Consider the following 17520-nt stretch of genomic DNA (forward strand, 5'->3'; position numbering starts at 1 on the left):
TATGTTTTGAGGTTAAACAATTTAAGGGTAAGTCAACACAACTCCATCCTTAGGTTAATCAATTTAAAGTTAGGTTTAGCCAACATAACTATGTCATTAGATTAAACAGTTCAAAGTTTGACTCAGGCAACACCACTGAACCCCTTCGGTTAAACAATTTAAAATATTCTGTAGGAAACAACTATGTCATTAGGTTAAACAACGAAATGTTCGGTTTAGGCAACACAAAGAACGATTTTAGGTTGAGGCAACACATTTACTTCGTTAGGTTGAACAATTAAACTATACGTTTAAGTAACACAACTACGTCCTTGGGTTAAACAGTTAAACATGTGTATGCAACACAACTATGTCCTTCGGTTAAACTATTTAAAGTTGGGTTCAGGCAACACAACTACACTGTTCGAGATTAAAAATGCAGTTCCGAATCTTTTTATATTGTGACGATTTATAAAAAAAAACTGTTTCTACTTGGGCTTGTCTTGTATGTCTAGAAGTTGTCAGCAGTTCTACCAAAGAGCATTGTGTAGCAGAACTTTGTTTTTGTTCTTTCCTACCCCATTAATCATTTCACCAGCTTATCCTCTAGGTTGGGAACCACTGGAGGAAAACACCTAACAGTATATAAAGAAGTTACAGTACTTAAAAATAGCTACATCATTGGTAAAATGCTGCTCAAACAATAAATATTAATATTCTGATAATGATGTACATATGCAGGGCCTATTGTTTTCTGAAGAACAATTAGTTTTGATACCTTACAGTACATTTAGCTGATTTTACTTCTGTACTTTTACTTCAGTAGGTTTTTTTATTATATTAATTGCAATGGAGTATCTTCCCATTGATGTTGTAGTTCTTAAGTAAATGATTATAATACCTTTTCCAACACTACTAACAAATAATATTTTGAGTATTGATTTCAGAATGAGATGTTCAAGAAAGATGGTTTATAAAGATAAATATTAACGTTTCTGCAGATAAAAGAGACACATAACTAAAATAAATAAATAATTCAACTGAGAGAGGGCTCTAAAATCTAATGTGTTTGTAATTTTTTTAATTTACTTTTGGTCAGTTGATACAAGCGTTGCATGACACTGCTTGTATGTTTAACCCAATGGCTACTGAATGATGCAAGGTGACAAAGCTCAGGAGCGCCATGGCCGCTCTCAATGGGCTCATTACAATGTCCAAAGGGAACTGTATTGGTGCCCTCATTCTTAATTAAAACAATAGATAATCCCAGGGCGCAAACAACACTAACTTCTTGGTGCAGAGAGTAATACATTGTGTCATTAGCATTAGTTGTGTGTTTCAAATGAGAGTATAATTTGCTGCACTCCTGAGGGCCTGTGTCCATTCTGTGTAATACCACAATGACAACATTTTGTTGTTCTTTACTGGCGATACAGTTATGACTACTGAGAGGCCATGCCGGTAGCATATCTAATTAGATGTAATTTTGCTTGGGCGCTTATCAAAGCCACAGCCTCTGTGCTCAGAAACGAATTACATCAGGACATTAAAGTGCTATGCCTGGCTGCGCTGCTGGATTTTGCTCTGACTGTTTGTTTTGCAATTTTTGTAGAAAGGTATTCTGACTGTGATAAGTCACACTAGGGTGGTCTGCCTCTGATAATCGTTTTGGTGAGACAAACCGTGACCTCCCTTGCTTGTGTTTTATCCAGCGGTTTAATGAGTTCCAGTTATCTGGACTGCACAGAATGAAAGCGATTCCAGAGAAGAGGGGAACGTGACGTAGGGTGAAATTGATCCGGGGATGTGTATGATATTATCAGAACCAGAGTTTGTGTGGTTTTCTTTTTTTTTTGCTCCTCTCCAATTTGCTTTACAAACACACACACACACACACACACACACACACACACACACACACACACACACACACACACACACACACACACACACACACACACACACACACACACACACTGCAGTTTCTATTACTAATTGTGCGTGTGTGAAGATTCATTTGGTGGCTACAAATTAAAAGGGAACAAAGTACAAACAGGACAACATTGTTGCTGCCTTTAATTTGATGAGGATATTTCATTTAATCAAACAACTTTCTAATTATGTTTTCTCAGAGTGAAGTCTTCCGCTAGCTTATATCACTGGCTTTTCTTGATGACACCATGGAATCAGGTTGACCTTTTCGTCCCATTTTTTTTCGTGGTCCACTTAGCACTTATTGTATTCGTATTAGTTTGTTGCACTTATTGTATTCGTATTAGTTTGTTTCTGCACTGTACTTTTACTCTGGTTTATGCTCTTAGATGCTTGTTTAAGAAAGGAGATGCACTTATGACTTGTGGTGACTAGTAGTTCTCTTGAATACCTACAGTACCAGTCAAAGGTTTGGACACACCTTCTCATTCATACTTTGAAGAATCTAAAATATAAAACATATTCTGGTTTGTTGAGCATTTGTTTGTTTACCACATAATTCCATATGTGTTCCTTCATAGTTTGGATGTCTTCAATATTAATCTACAATGTAGAAAAAAATAAAAAAATAAATAAAGAAAAACCATTGAATGAGAAGGTGTGTCCAAACTTTTGACTGGTACTGTATGTTGAATACACTTATTGTAAGTCGCTTTGGATAAAAGCGTCTGCTAAATGACTGTAATGTAAATGTAATGGTCACTGTCCACATTTACTTTGAAATCCTTTATTGGTTAGTGCATCTCTGACAAAACATATCTGTATCTTTGTACATACATGCAGTTTTATTGTGAAAAGCCCAGTCCTTGAATGTTAGGGTACTGTGTCATCATCATCGCTTTTCAGTTGAACTAAATTATTCAGAATATGATATAGAAAGCGGGCAGAAATTGAATGTTATTTACAGTACATTAAACTCATCTTTTTCTCCGAGTAGGTCCTGGTGTTTGCACTTGCATATAACAGGACGGTAATATGCTGTGTTTTCATTTTATTAAAAGCAACAAACAAGCCTTATGAACCATATCATCTTGTGAGATGAGGAAAAATAAAACAGACTCTTACACCATCTCCACCCATTGAATGTATGCATGTGTGTCGTATTACAATATCTGGACTTGGGGTACAGCAGCCTTTGCTCTAGCTAGTCAGCTAGCAACAGTATGTCAAGGTTAACATTTCCAGATCATGTTTAATAGTTTAACCATGAGGTTTCTTTGATGGATTTAATGTTAGGGGGAACATGCTATATTGAGGAATACAATGTGCTTAACGTAATGCTGTGTAGGATTTAAACTACAGTGTCTGATACGATATCAAGCAAATATTGTTACTTGGGATCTTGATTAAAGGCTAAATTAGCACTAGGGATGGCTAAGGCAGTCCATTGGTCCATCACTTCAGACTAAAATTATTTACTGTTCAATGGATTGTCACGGAATCTTGTACAGATATTCAAGCTCCCCAGAGGTTGACTTACTTTGGTGGCCTGAACTGTTGGACTACCAGGAGGTTAATGGTTTCAATTATCCATTGAAAAATCTCAGCATTTTCTTGACGGATTTGGCAAACAATTTGATACAGGCATCGATGTCTAGTTCCCAGACAATTAATTATAACACTTTGATCCCCTGACTTGCCCTCTAGTACGATTATGAGGTCTACTTTTTTGGGGGGAATGATATTTAAATGTCTCGACAGCTACTGGATGGCTTGTCTTTAAATGTTGGATTGATTGTAATACATTTGTTGAACTCCTAGATATTAAATAAGAACGATCATTAGGTCAAAATTTTAATTCATCCAAACCTTTACTATTTTTCATCATGGCCATTAGAACTAATGCAATTCCCATCTGCCTCATCTATTATTTTGTGCTAAGTGCTAATTAGAACATTTTAGCATACTAACATTCTCAAATTTTCATTGTGAGCTTGTACATCTGTTTAACTATAGCCTCAGCTTTCAACTCTTAGTTATTAGAAAGCAGAAATTGTCCAACTTTATCTCTTCCCTCCAGGATTACTGTTATGGAGTTGACATTATAACTTTTTGATCTGTGGCTGGCAGATACGTTACCTCAAATATTTATCTAGCATGAACAGAACACTTGCCAACTAGTTCAAAGCAAGTGAAAGGTGTAATGATTTATATAGTTCTCTATATATAAATATATATATATATATATATATATTACAGTGAGGATTACTTAACCTCACAAGAGAAAGGCGTTTGGATGTCATATTGCAGCATTTTTCCAGGTATTGAGATAGCAAAGCATCCAGCAATCTGAAGCTGCAACAAGCTCTAAAGTAAATTCTCATCATTCTCAAGTCAAAAAGTCAGACAAGAGAAGGCAGGAATAGCCACAGTTATCTTTCAATTCGCCATCAGTAGGTCTACAGTACAACTCAAGAACTAACCACACGGAGAGTTATGACTTGTGCATGGTAAGGGGAGTGGTTGGTGGTGTGTGGTGTAAGCCCCCTGTGTAAACTTGCAGTTGAAATTACCTCTGTGTGATGTGGCTGCCTGTGGCAAGATGCCGTCAAACTCACAGCAAGGTCGGCTCAGGACGAACACATTGAAGAACAACCTTCCTTCAGGCCAATCGATACGCTGCATCATTTGGGTGAGAGGGTATGCTTAATTTTCAACCTCTCAGTGGACATTAGTGGAGCACAGGAAAGGACAAGTGACCCTTCTCACCAGGTAAATTAACGCCTGTACCTCCACTTTTCCACCCATCATCACTTCTTCGGGGAATGTACCAGTTTAATTTGTCTCCGACTGCAGTCTAACCACCTGCTCTGCATCATACTTCATTCAGTCGGTTCATCTTTGTGTGGGTTGGTATGTAAACTGCCAATAATTAACAAAGATATAAAGACCCACATATAGGAAATGTTTATATTGAGATGTTCAGTGCTAATTAATAAGCTGGTTTGACATTCAACATTTAAGCCCTCTCTGCCAGAAACCGATGCCGTGATCCAAAATGTCAGTCTCAGATGGCAATGTTGGGGCGTTAACATGCGCGATGCCAAGCCCAACATGACAATTTTTTTTGCAGTTACGCCCCCAGTGAAGATGTCAAAATATTCTGGCACCTCCCTGTCGTTTAGCAGCGGCAGAGGGGTTTCCTGATCTCTGACCTGCCGGTTGACTGTTGAAGCAAGGGGGCCGTCCTTGAGGAGGGGTGTGCCAGGGTGAGATGTCTTGTGCTACCCTTCAGTTTGAGAAAATACACCAAAGTGGTGACTCTTTTGTATCTACTTGACATGACACACCATCAGATGACTGGTAGAGGGGTGAGACAAAAGACGCCTGAGCTGGGTGAGCCAGGCCCTAAAAACCATGCGAACCAATGCAGATGACTCTTCACAGGAAGACACATTTTACTGTCCTCATAGTCATGAATCAACTATGAGTTGCATTAAGCCTTCATACATTCATCATTTATCATTAGATTATCATAGTATTATCATAACATCCATTTGGAATCACTGTTCTGAGTTCATGACCTTTAAGTCCCAATTTTAGTCTCCACCAACTACTGAGAAATGTTGGACTTTTTCCACCAGCTAGTCACTTACTGTATCTTCTATTTGGTGTTTGGTGGCACATTCATTGGGCTTATCAGAGCTTGTTTGGGGATTGATTGAGAGAAGATGAGAGCTGCAGAGATGCTTGATAACTCTCACCTAGTGATGGAAATAGAATTAGTTGTGGGTTACGAGCTAAAGCCATTGTAATTATATTTCAATTCAATTTATTAAAAGGCAGTACAGCAGTTACCAGCTGACTACTACATTCAGATAAAAGGAGATGCTTATTTTACGGATATAATTCTTGTGCAAACTCCAAAAATTATGAAAAACGTCTGCTCCTCCATCAACATGAATTAGGGTCAGCCAACACCACTTTGAACCCAAACAGAGGGATCAGCCGTTAATGAAATACAGCTCATCCTCTCTCGTGGCACCCCCCTCGTCTTTGCTATATGCTAATTTCCTGCAGCTATTCATGCATGAAGAGTTACTCTTGATGAAGTACAGGGGAGCAATGCCAAAAATATCATGGAGCCAAATTTCAGGACTCTTATTTTAGGATTATTATTGGCCTCAAATGAGAACATGATTTGATATCTCTGGAAGGCTGATGGTTTTGACTTTCTTTTCCTTTTTCTTTTGTAGCCATGCCGGATATACAGAGCCAATTAAAATCCTACCGTACCGTTTCACGGCAAGCCAGAAATTAAAAAGTTACAAAATGATGCATATTGTTACACTAGGGATATACGAGTTTATCCACACAAATTAGGTTACATTTTCAGCCTGCATGGCTCTATGAATGAATAAAAGGCTCAAGGTATATTACACAGATTGCCATGACGTTCATGTCCTCCACAGGTTTGGTGATCCCTGACCTTTCATGTAGCGGTGTATCAGTTCAGAATTGAATTTACTAAATCCCTACAAAACCAGTAAAATTCCCACCAGCCTCAGCTGTACCTTGTGTTTAGTGCTAATTAGCGATTGTTAGCAAGCTTACTGGCATAACGAAGATGGTCAACATGGTAAACATCAGCATGTAAGCAATTTCATTGGACATGCTAGCACACTGATGTTAGCTTGTAGTTTAAAGCACCTAAAGTGCGCCCTCGCATGGTGCTTGTATGGCTGCAGACTATTGTTTTTTAAGAGTATGCTATTGTATAACTAAGTGTGAATGTATGCCATTGTAGCAGACAATCAAAGTTGATAGTGGGGACATTTAAACTGGAAGTATGGAAAGAGTAATATTGTGAAAATGACCTACTGATATTTATCCATCTAACTATAAAGCAAGGAATCTGTCTGTCCATATGTGTGATTGGGCTGCAATGTCAAAGTTGGCCCAATTTGGACATTCAACACATTCAATATCAATAAAGTTTTAATAAACAAGCGATTTGCGCTGTGTGCAGCAGGGGGGGCTGGGGCTTTACAGCTCAGCGGAGTGAGTCGAACTTGTCGCGCACAGCAGGCCGCTGCAGTTAAAAAAAAAATTCAAATTGATATTTGAACATTACATCCAAAGTCTTCTTCACTTCTGAATGCTTTATCTCAGAGCATGCATTACCTCCAAAGAAAAACTGATTGTATTGTATAACTTTTTTCTACATTTAATTCTGAATAAACATCTTTTATTTTCCTTGAAAGGTGAGCCTTGACGAATAAAGGATTGGATTCCCAGAATAATGAATTCATACAACTTAATGTAACATTCTTTATTACTTAAGAACTTTGTAAGGTGTATAGAAGCTAAGACAGCCACATTAATCCTATCACGACCAGATTTAGCATGAGAAGAAAAAATGTCTGTGTATGCCCCATTGCACATAACCAAACCTTGAAATCACTTCCTTGCACTCAGTGTGAAACAACTGTGCAATGACATCAGCACAGACAATTACTGCCTATTCACTATGCACTTCAACTCTGTAAATAAGTTGCTCTAAGAGATAAACCGAGAGTTGGAAAAACAGTCCTTGAGTCACTCCTGTATTTTGTTGAAGTTCTATATAACAATGAGCCATTGCACTTGATATTTCTTCTTTTTAAGTACATCTGTCAAGGTGATTGGAAGTAAAATGTACGGGGTGATGATAGTCCTTAACCTTTTTAATAAAAGAAAGATTCACCACAATGTGAGACGGGATGATTGAAATCTCTCACTTAATTGAACAGTAGGAAATTGATTAAAGTTTACATCTAGATTCCAGGTTGACTATGGGCGAGAAAGCAATTATACATGGAAACTATCTAATCAATTTCCTTTTTTGTAAAAAAAAGCTGACAAATGAAGGGCTAATGGCTGATTTCCAAGAACAAGAATAATTCCTTTTGGGTTGGTTTCACTTAGTGGAAGTAGCCGTTGCCGTTAGTGTAGCTTTAAGAGGTCAAACTTTACCAAGCGTTTGCTTTAGAATATAAATAGAATAGGTGGCAATTAACTGAAGTAAACCGAAATGCGAAGCCTCGGTTGTGATATCCTCCTGAAATAGATTCAGCTATTATCCTCGGAGGTGTAATTTTCACCAGAAAGCAGCTACTGCATGACTGCTGACCCTGAAGCCAGAATCCAATTAATTGGATTTTACCCTCATTTGAAATTAACTGAGGGTCAGAAGTGAGACCTGATCACATAACTCTTAGTACAGTATCAATGTAATTAGTGCCTTTGATGGTGAAAGTCCAATTCCAGTTAAATTGCTTTATTTATTTTTTGGCAGCTACAGCATACATATCTGCTCTGCAAATCACTTGTATTGTGTTGTTTGAGAAATAAAATCTTAAAACCAAAAAATATATGTTATGGTTTCATGATGCCCCTAATTCCAAGGAATGCTGATCCAGTATCATATCATATCATATCATATCATATCATATCATATCATATCATATCATATCACTATCCTGAACAACAACCCACATAAGCATTTACTATCTATCCATCTAACTAACATGAACACACATCATTTCCAGCACCTTAGCTTGTTGAAAAAGCAGTCAAACACACATTTGACAAGGTAAAGTGCACTGTTAACGTCATTTTATGACTATTATTTTATTATTATTATTTTGCAGGCTGCAAAGATAATTTGCTGCTCAGCTGCAGCATATTAAACAGCATGTAAATGTATATGCAAATGTCACTTTGCTCAGGCTTAAGATGCTGGTGTGGTACTTACACTTCAACACTATAACTACATGCTGTCCATAATTTGCTGAGAGGCTACAGGTAAGTTTGTTTACTCCGTCTCTCCTCTATGGTGTAACACTGGCGCTTTGGCAGCCCCGAAGACCTTTTCACTTTCTTTTAATCATAAAAACTATTAGCGATACATATAATTTTTTCTATATGAAAAAAGGATAACTTAATGTGATTTTGGTTGGACCTAAAAAAAACAAAAAAGTTAGGTTATCTTTGATTTAAAGGACATCATCTTTTAAGATTTTTTACGTCTTCTGTCTTTGTATCTGATTTCAGATTTCCCCCTCAGCAAATGTGTTATTATTGAAACATTTAAAATAATGAAAAAAAACTACCATTGCCCAACATGTTTTAGGAACTTTGTGAAAAGAATCCATGGTGTCATAATACATCAGATGACGAATAATGCCTTTAAATCTATATATTATTCCAGCAGATGGGCCTGACATTACACAATAATAAGTCAGGCCATTAGAAATGGAAAAAAAAAGAGAACTTAAACTGCAGCCTTTGTGAACCCTAGCAGAGCATATGATATGCAAGGACAAAAAGTTTTAATTTGTTCAAAAGCCTTTGGTGTAAAACCCACTTTGAATTCTCTTCAACTGATTATAGTTGTATGAATCTTAAGCGATGGGACCATATCACTTTGAAGTCAGAGTAATGTTAAGACCCTATGATATGGTTAAGACTTCCCCTTCTTCCCTTGGAGCACCCTTGATGCCCATTACAGCAAATTATCCTGTTAAGACTCCCCACTACCATGAGGGAATTCTTAAAATCCCACTTGCAGCCGTATATGCAATATCTTGAAGTACACTTCATTGGTGTTGCTACATCCTCTCCGCGAGTTCCCTCTTGTAAATTTATTTACTTTGCCTTAACATATTTCATCCTCGATGTGCATAACATTTCCATCCTGGGCGTGCATTATGCATGTCAGTTTGAAACTTGCATCTAAAACTATATTTAGTGTCAGATGCAGTAACAGTTTGTGATATTATTTGCGCAAGAACATTAACAGCAACTCCTCCACAAGCTTTATCTGTGCCGTCTGCAGCAGAGTTGGTAATTTTCTACTAAAAGTAATGGAGGGATAAGAGGGGGTCAGGTGTTGTTCAGTAATTGCCAAGCCGTATGTGCTTTAGAATCCTCCAGAAGGAACTTAATTGCATTAACTCTCAGGGCCACGTCACAACGTACATCTCTCAGCTGTACTCTAATTCACCTCAATTGACAAATTAGATGTTCTTTTTCTTTTTCCTTTTCTTTGACAGGCTAAGCTTGACTGTCAGCATTTAACATGTTCTCATCACAACTATCCACATCCCCTCCCCCCTTTTTTTTTTGGTCTTTATACTAAGTTTATGCATTATACGACTGTATTATAGTTACTTGAAAGCTAGTTGCATCTCATACAGATGCTGAAGGGCACCTGATGCTTCAGTATCAGATCCTGAGGGGCAGGACAAAGCATCTTTATTTGATGATTGAGCAAGAGAACGGGCTGACTTGAACTGCAGATGCACATGACAGAAATTTACCGGATTGCTGGAGAAAGCAGAGAACATATTGATATCAATGCAACATATGTTGTTTATAGAATGGATAAATTTAGTTTGGCCGTGTAAACACAAACGTACTGCGAAATGTTCTTGAGATTAGGGTAAAAATAACTTTTATTTTTGTGTTCAATTGACTTATTTGGTACTCATAGGTGTTTATGTATTAATGCTTAGAGCGATACACCATCCCTTGCTGCCTTGAAAGCTTGTCTGTTGAATAATACATTCCACCTGTGAACTTGTGTGAGGAACCTTTTCCAACCCTCTCTGTCTGTAAATTGAGAGCTTGTTGATAGCTGGTTATGTCCTTTACCCTGTGGTCCTGAAACCCTGCAGACAGCCCCCTCCTGTCAAGCATTGGTTCATCCATCACTGCGATGTCCAGCTCTGTCGGTCGCTGTGTTTAGATCCAGCCAGACTGATCCGAGCCAGAGGGTTTGCAGGCTGAGTTCGCAGTTGCTCGAGAAGCCTTGGCCCTGTGAAATAGCAATGAGCCATTCAAGTTGAGGAATGGACGTCAAATGCAGGCAAACAAGCCTACATTCAGCGAATTCCTCCCCACGGAGACTAATTATATGAGTTGTTTTGGATCTTGAGTAAATTTTTGTCTGGCTTTTGGTTTGTTTAAATTCACACATTTGACATATTTTATTTTATTCATTCTAGCTTTATTTAGTCTTTTAATACGGATACTATAAACACTTTAAATATAAGCTTTGATTGTAGCTTTTTATCAGCTTAAATGATAAAATGACTTGACCATGATTGAGGTAACTTTGTCAAGGTAAACATGGAAATACTAAAACAGATGTATTTTTTACATCATCTGTCCGTTCCAAGACACCTTCTGTGCATCCTTGTATTGATGTTCTGTTCGCTGTAATAATGTTATATTGTTTGCAGTGACTTGCATTCTTCTTGACTCTTTTGCCAAGGCTACTTCTGTTTGCACAGTGTTTTGCTTTGTATGCTAATTGTCATTCCAACCAGCGAGCCTCTCCCTGACTACCAGTGACTCCCTGCAGACAATTGAACTGTTAATGAGATCTGATGGACAGATGGACTGTCACCGTGAGGGCAGCATAGCGTGTCCTCTCTGACTCAGCGGGGCCGGGTGTGGAGATGGGCCAGACACAGTTCTTCCAAGATATACTTGAATTCCCATTTCTATCAGATTATCTCTCATGGTGGAACGGGCAGGGAGGTTTGATTTCAAAACAGAGTACAACCTGGGCAGAGAGTTTTCAAGTCAGCAATTATACGGTTTATGTATAACGATATATATATTAAAGAAGAATGCAATGAACCTACATACAGACAATAGCATAAAGTAATTATTTGATGTATGATAAAAGTCTGGGAGTAGAGATAGGATTGTATTAAGTAGGGTGTGTGTCGGTATATGTAGGTGTGTGCGTTTGTATGTTTGTATTAGAGTAATGATATCTAGCCATGTTGATCCTGGGAAGGTTTGTGTGTGGAGTAATCTATGGGATGTGTGGCAGAGAGAAAAAGACATATTGGTAATGTTTCAAATTACTACTACCACAACAACTACTACTACTACTAATAACAACAACACTACAATGTTAATATGAAAATGGTGAGAATCACCATCACTAAATACAATATAATGTTTTGTTACTATTCAGCGACATGATGTCATGCAATGATTAAAATGCTTTAAATAAATAAAATCACCATAATAATTATAATACAAGTCATAAAACGTCATCAGTTTACTCATTATTATTCATTATTGCCCCAAGGCAACACAACCAGAAAACCCTAGTGGGAGACAGGCAGGACGAGCCAGCAGTATTTTTACATTTAATATTTGGGATATATTAAGTTAAGTTGTAGCATTTCTGTGTTCACTTCTATGTTTAAGTCATACCTTAGATTCACCGGCTCATTCACTGTTGTGAGCCAACGGTTGACCGGTAATGTTCGATCATATTCATGCAGGTGAACGGTGCGGCCATTATAACCTGACAATCCTCTTGCTGATTCAACTAAGATTGGATGTACAAGTATGCTTATTTAAAAAAGAAGTGAGTTCGACCAGCGGAATCATTGTCTGCATTATTTTATGACCAGAGCGTTTTCTGCCACAAGGTTTAACCATTTGCTATGAATGTCAATACCTTGTGCTGACGGTCAACTCCTACAGTGTATTGACAGATAAACTATACTTTAATATAGTAATAAAAGCCAACAATCATACTGCGCTACGGGTTAGAAATAATTTGACTGAATTTTATTTTCAGTTTGGTAGAAAAACTCACGTTGAAACACACGTTTATGCAAAGGTAGTGGAATGAAGCTGTTTCACCAGAGTGCGTCTTCAACATGGCAGTAATCTCTAGAGACAGAGAGTACAGACGGTATGTATCATGGCAGCATGCTCTGTCAGTCCTCCTACTTGTTCACAAGGCTGCTCTGGGATTTACACAGTCCGAGTCCATCCTTAATGAGAGCTGTAATCATCCCATGCACTGGACCAGACAATCCAGCTAACGAAGACGACTGTAAGATGAAGAAAACCAAACACACTTCTCATCCGCTCCTCCGGGGTTCGGCTTTGCAGTCTTAATCACAGGACTTGACAACATGTCCCATGCTTGTCATTTCCAGGCTTTGAACTTGATGTAATTTTGTATTTCTGGTCGAGTTTAGTCGGACCAATTATTTTACTGACACAATCTATTCCATCATAATTCAACCTATATAATCTAATAAACGTGTATTACGCCGACTGGCAATGCCCATGGCAGTTCTTTTGAATGTAGCAATGAAAGAGAAAAAATAAATCATCACTAATTAAAAAATAGTTCTCCACCAACTGTCCATTCCCATACATTGCTTTTCTAAGGCCTACTTGATGATATGTAATTGATAGATCCTGATGTTTAAGGTCCCCAATACTCTGCGGTTATCTTGTCAACAAACTCTCAGTTGTAAAAAGGAATGTTGACCCTCTTTTAATGCAATCCAAATGAGTTGTCCAAGAAAAAGAAATAATAAGGTAAATGATTGAACCATATCTCATAGCCCATTGCTACTACAATACATTCTCTGTGTAACAAACAGGAGCACATATCAAATTTCCATGCAAAATGACTTCAACAGACCTTCCTGATATTTGTTTTCCTGCCATGGTGAAAGCAGGACCCAACACTCTGCCTCTTGTTGCTTATTGCTATGCTAAAGCTAGGTTAATATCCGGGCAAGTCATGCCTTTGCCATGGCAGAAAAATAAACATGAGAACAAGGTCTGATGACTTAATTTTAAATAATAAGCCTTGTGCTTTTGTTTATTGCACAAATCATTTTTTTTAACTACTGTGCAGTTTTTGAAAACGTGGTTATCAAACACTGGATCGTTCTATTCGGGCTATACTGGGGTGCTGAATGTCTGATTATACATAGAGTAGCTTGGTGTCTCCCAATAAGTCATGATGTATGGCATTTTATGTTATATATATATATATATATATATATATATATATATATATATATATATATATATATATATATATATACACACAGCGGGTAAAATAAGTATTGAACATGTCACCATTTTTCTCAGTAAATATATTTCTAAAGGTGCTTTGACATGAAATTTTCACCAGATGTCGGTAACAACCCAAGTAATCCATACATACAAAAAAAATTAAAAAAATAAGTTCAGAAATTAAGTTATGTGTAATAAAATGGAATGACACAGGGAAAAAGTATTGAACAGGAGGTGCAAAAAGGCATGGAAAGCCAAGACACCAGCTGAAATCTATCAGTAATTAGAAAGCAATCCTGCCCCTTGTCAGTGCAAATTAATATCAGCTGGTTCAGTCCCAACTGATGGCCTATAAAAAGGTGTCTCATTACCAAGGTGTCACACAAGAAACATCTCATGATGTGTAAAAGCAAAGAGCTCTCTCAAGATCTTCGCAACCTTATTGTTGCAAAACATACTGATGGCATTGGTTACAGAAGGATTTCTAAACTTTTGAATGTTCCAGTGAGCACTGTTGGGGCCATAATCCGGAAGTGGAAAGAACATCATTTCACCATAAACCGGCCACGACCAGGTGCTCCTCGCAAGATTTCTGACAGAGTCAAGGACCACTTGTGGAGAGCTTCAGAATGACCTGGAATTAGCAGGTACAATTGTTTCAAAGAAAACAATAAGTAATGCACTCAACCGCCGTGGCCTGTATGCACGCTCACCACGCAAGACTCCATTTCTGAAGAAAAAGCATGTTGAAGCTCGTTTAAAGTTTACTGCACAACATTTAGACAAGCCTGTGAAATACTGGGAGAATATAGTCTGGTCAGATGAGACCAAAATTGAAATCTTTGGATGCCATAATACACACCATGTTTGGAGGTCAAATGGCACTGCACATCACCCCAAAAACACCATACCAACAGTGAAGTTTGGAGGTGGGAACATCATGGTGTGGGGCAGTTTTTCAGCATACTGCACTGGCAAACTTCATATAATTGAAGGAAGGATGAATGAAAAAATGTACCGAGACATTCTTGATAAAAATCTGCTGCCATCTACCAGGATGATGAAGATGAAACGAGGGTGGACATTTCAGCAAGACAATGATCCCAAACACACAGCCAAGGAAACTCTCAATTGGTTTCAGAGAAAGAAAATAAAGCTGCTAGAATGGCCCAGCCAATCACCTGACTTGAATTCAATAGAAAATCTATGGAAAGAACTAAAGATCAGAGTTCATAGAAGAGGCCTACGGAACCTTCAAGATTTGAAGACTATTTGTGTGGAAGAATGGGCCAAAATCACACCTGAGCAATGCATGCGACTAGTTTCTCCATACAGGAGGCGTCTTGAAGCTGTCATTACCAACAAAGGCTTTTGTACGAAGTATTAAATAAATTTCAGTAAGCGTGTACAATACTTTTTCCCTGTGTCATTTATTACACATAACTTAATTTCTGAACTTATTTGTTTTGTTTTCTTTGTATGTATGGATTACTTGGGTTGTTACCGACATCTGGTGGAAATTTCAAGTGTTCAATACTTATTTTACCCGCTGTATATATATATACAGTACCAGTCAAAAGTTTGGACACACCTTCCAAAATGAAAGGGTTATGTTCTAAGACTAAAATAAGGACTGCTCGTAAGCTTTCAGTCTCAATGTAGCCACGCCCAAAAGCATACCCAGCTCTATCCTTTATTTGACTCTAAATGGGACCATAATTTATTAAATGAACATCATGCTGTATTGAACAAGGTTAGAAACCAGCGATTGTGACCATGAACTCATGTGTACAATGTTTACTGAGGTAATACATCAAGCGAGGAGTAAAGCCATTTTCTGATAGACTTCTATGAAACAACAACAAACTGCTTTTATGTGTGCCCCCATCGGTGCCATTTCTGCTGGCCCACCATGAAACTGATTGCACCGCAGGCCCCTCACACTGCGCTATTCTCTAATCTGCTCAGACCTGAAACAGAAAAACACGACGGCAGAAACAACTGATAGTCTCGGGGACGCGGAGGTGACGGCTGGGGGTGATGCTTCCTCGCTGTCAGAAAAACAAACCAGCTACAGCAGTGGCCTTGGCCGTCTCAGTGTAAAGCTTCTCTTTAATGAGAATGAAAACGCTGCCTTACAATAGCAACAGATTAAAGCGGCGGTTATAAATAACAGCACCTTATCTTTCCCCCTCTCTCTTTTATGACAGAGTAATCCTTTTCTTTTTTTTTTCTGTTACACCAGCTGCAGGTTGGCTCCCCCATTGCAGTCTTCATCTTTCACTGTCTGTCTCGGCTTCTTGTTTAATTAGCTGGAAAAAAAGTCAGCGTGAGGCGCCAAGCTCATGAAATACATCTCTCTTGCTTCCGTTCGAAAGGCGGCTTGTTTGAATGGTTTCATTTATCCAGATAGCCAGAGCACCCAGCTCTCTAAAAATAAGACTCCTAGAGAAGTATGACATATACTATAGTGCGTTCATTCTCTTCCATTAGAAGTAACAGATGCCTGGGACTACCCGTATTTACAGTGCAGATTTGCAACACTGTTGCACATCTATTGGTTTTAAAGTAATCTGTATATGAATGGCAATCGCAGAGGATAGCTAAATTAGAATTCCATTGCAAAACGTTCTATGAGCGTATACTGCAAAACTTCAACTAAATGGTGTTAAGTCCTTTGGGATCATATTCTCTGCTGCACTACAATAATTTGCAAGAGAAAAAAAAATCAGCAGTAGGGATAGTTACTTTATCTAAATTAATTAGTGTTGTCAGTGGTTGGGGTTACAGTAAATAATGTGTCTGGTCGAAAAGAAGCAACAGATTTCTGTTTGTGTGAGCGAGGCGGCTTCCCGTCGTTATCTGCCCGAGTGGCTCCCACAATGTAATAAGTGTATGAGCAGTTGGGGTTGCTATCTGCCTCTCTCGCTTTGTGTTGGTTGTCTGGCTTTTTCTCCATTGTGAAGCTTTCTTCGGGCAGCTCAGCTCACTGGACCTTGACAGCATTTCATTTGACGGGAAGTCCTCTGGGCTCTCGAGGAGAAGAGGCCTTTTCTTCTTTCACAGGCACACTCCCTTGCAGCCGCTCTGTTGTGGGCCTGCAAAGACATGCGCTAAAGTAACCATTAATGAGATTAGAAAATATGGCTGCCTTCTCTCTGCAGATGGACGTTGGGCTCAGCAGTGAGTCAACAGCAGAGATTTCGCAGAAAATCACAGATGTCAGGTGCCGGTGTAAATGAGAAGCAAATTAATGTGTTTCATAGGACGAGCTTCAAACTTCAGTTTGTGCAGTGCTCTGTCCTTTTGGCCTTAGTGGATGTTTATTTTTGTTATCGGAGAATTACTGGAGACTAGTGTCAATATACTGTAGCGAGGTCAGGTCATAAAAAGGTCAAGTTCAGCTGAAAAGGTTTGGCATTTAGTCCGTCGAAAGCAGTTATTGGTTCCCTGCAGAGCCACACAGCTCTCTATCTGAAACGTTTAGCATATGATTATACAACGACCTACATTATTGATTGGATAAATAAAACTTTTGGAAATAGCTCAGTATTTTTCAAAAAATTGTCAGTTGTTTCTTTCCCCAACTGCAATACTATTCGACACAGTTGTCTGACTTTTCCAGGCTGTTATCCCAAATATTGTCAAATAGGCTATATCCATTCATTCTTTTATTTATTTAAGTGAATGTGGAATTTTCAGCATACT

The 17520-nt window shown here is 38.3% G+C and overlaps 1 protein-coding gene across 1 annotated transcript in view; it reads left to right on the forward strand.

Moving 5' to 3' along the window:
• The window catches only part of LOC129102766 (leucine-rich repeat transmembrane neuronal protein 4), a 244795-nt gene that overhangs the window by 1947 nt on the left and 225328 nt on the right, over positions 1–17520 (forward strand). The window lies entirely within an intron of this gene.

The sequence above is a fragment of the Anoplopoma fimbria genome, chromosome 14 (genome assembly GCF_027596085.1).
Source record: "Anoplopoma fimbria isolate UVic2021 breed Golden Eagle Sablefish chromosome 14, Afim_UVic_2022, whole genome shotgun sequence".
NCBI lineage: Eukaryota > Metazoa > Chordata > Actinopteri > Perciformes > Anoplopomatidae > Anoplopoma > Anoplopoma fimbria.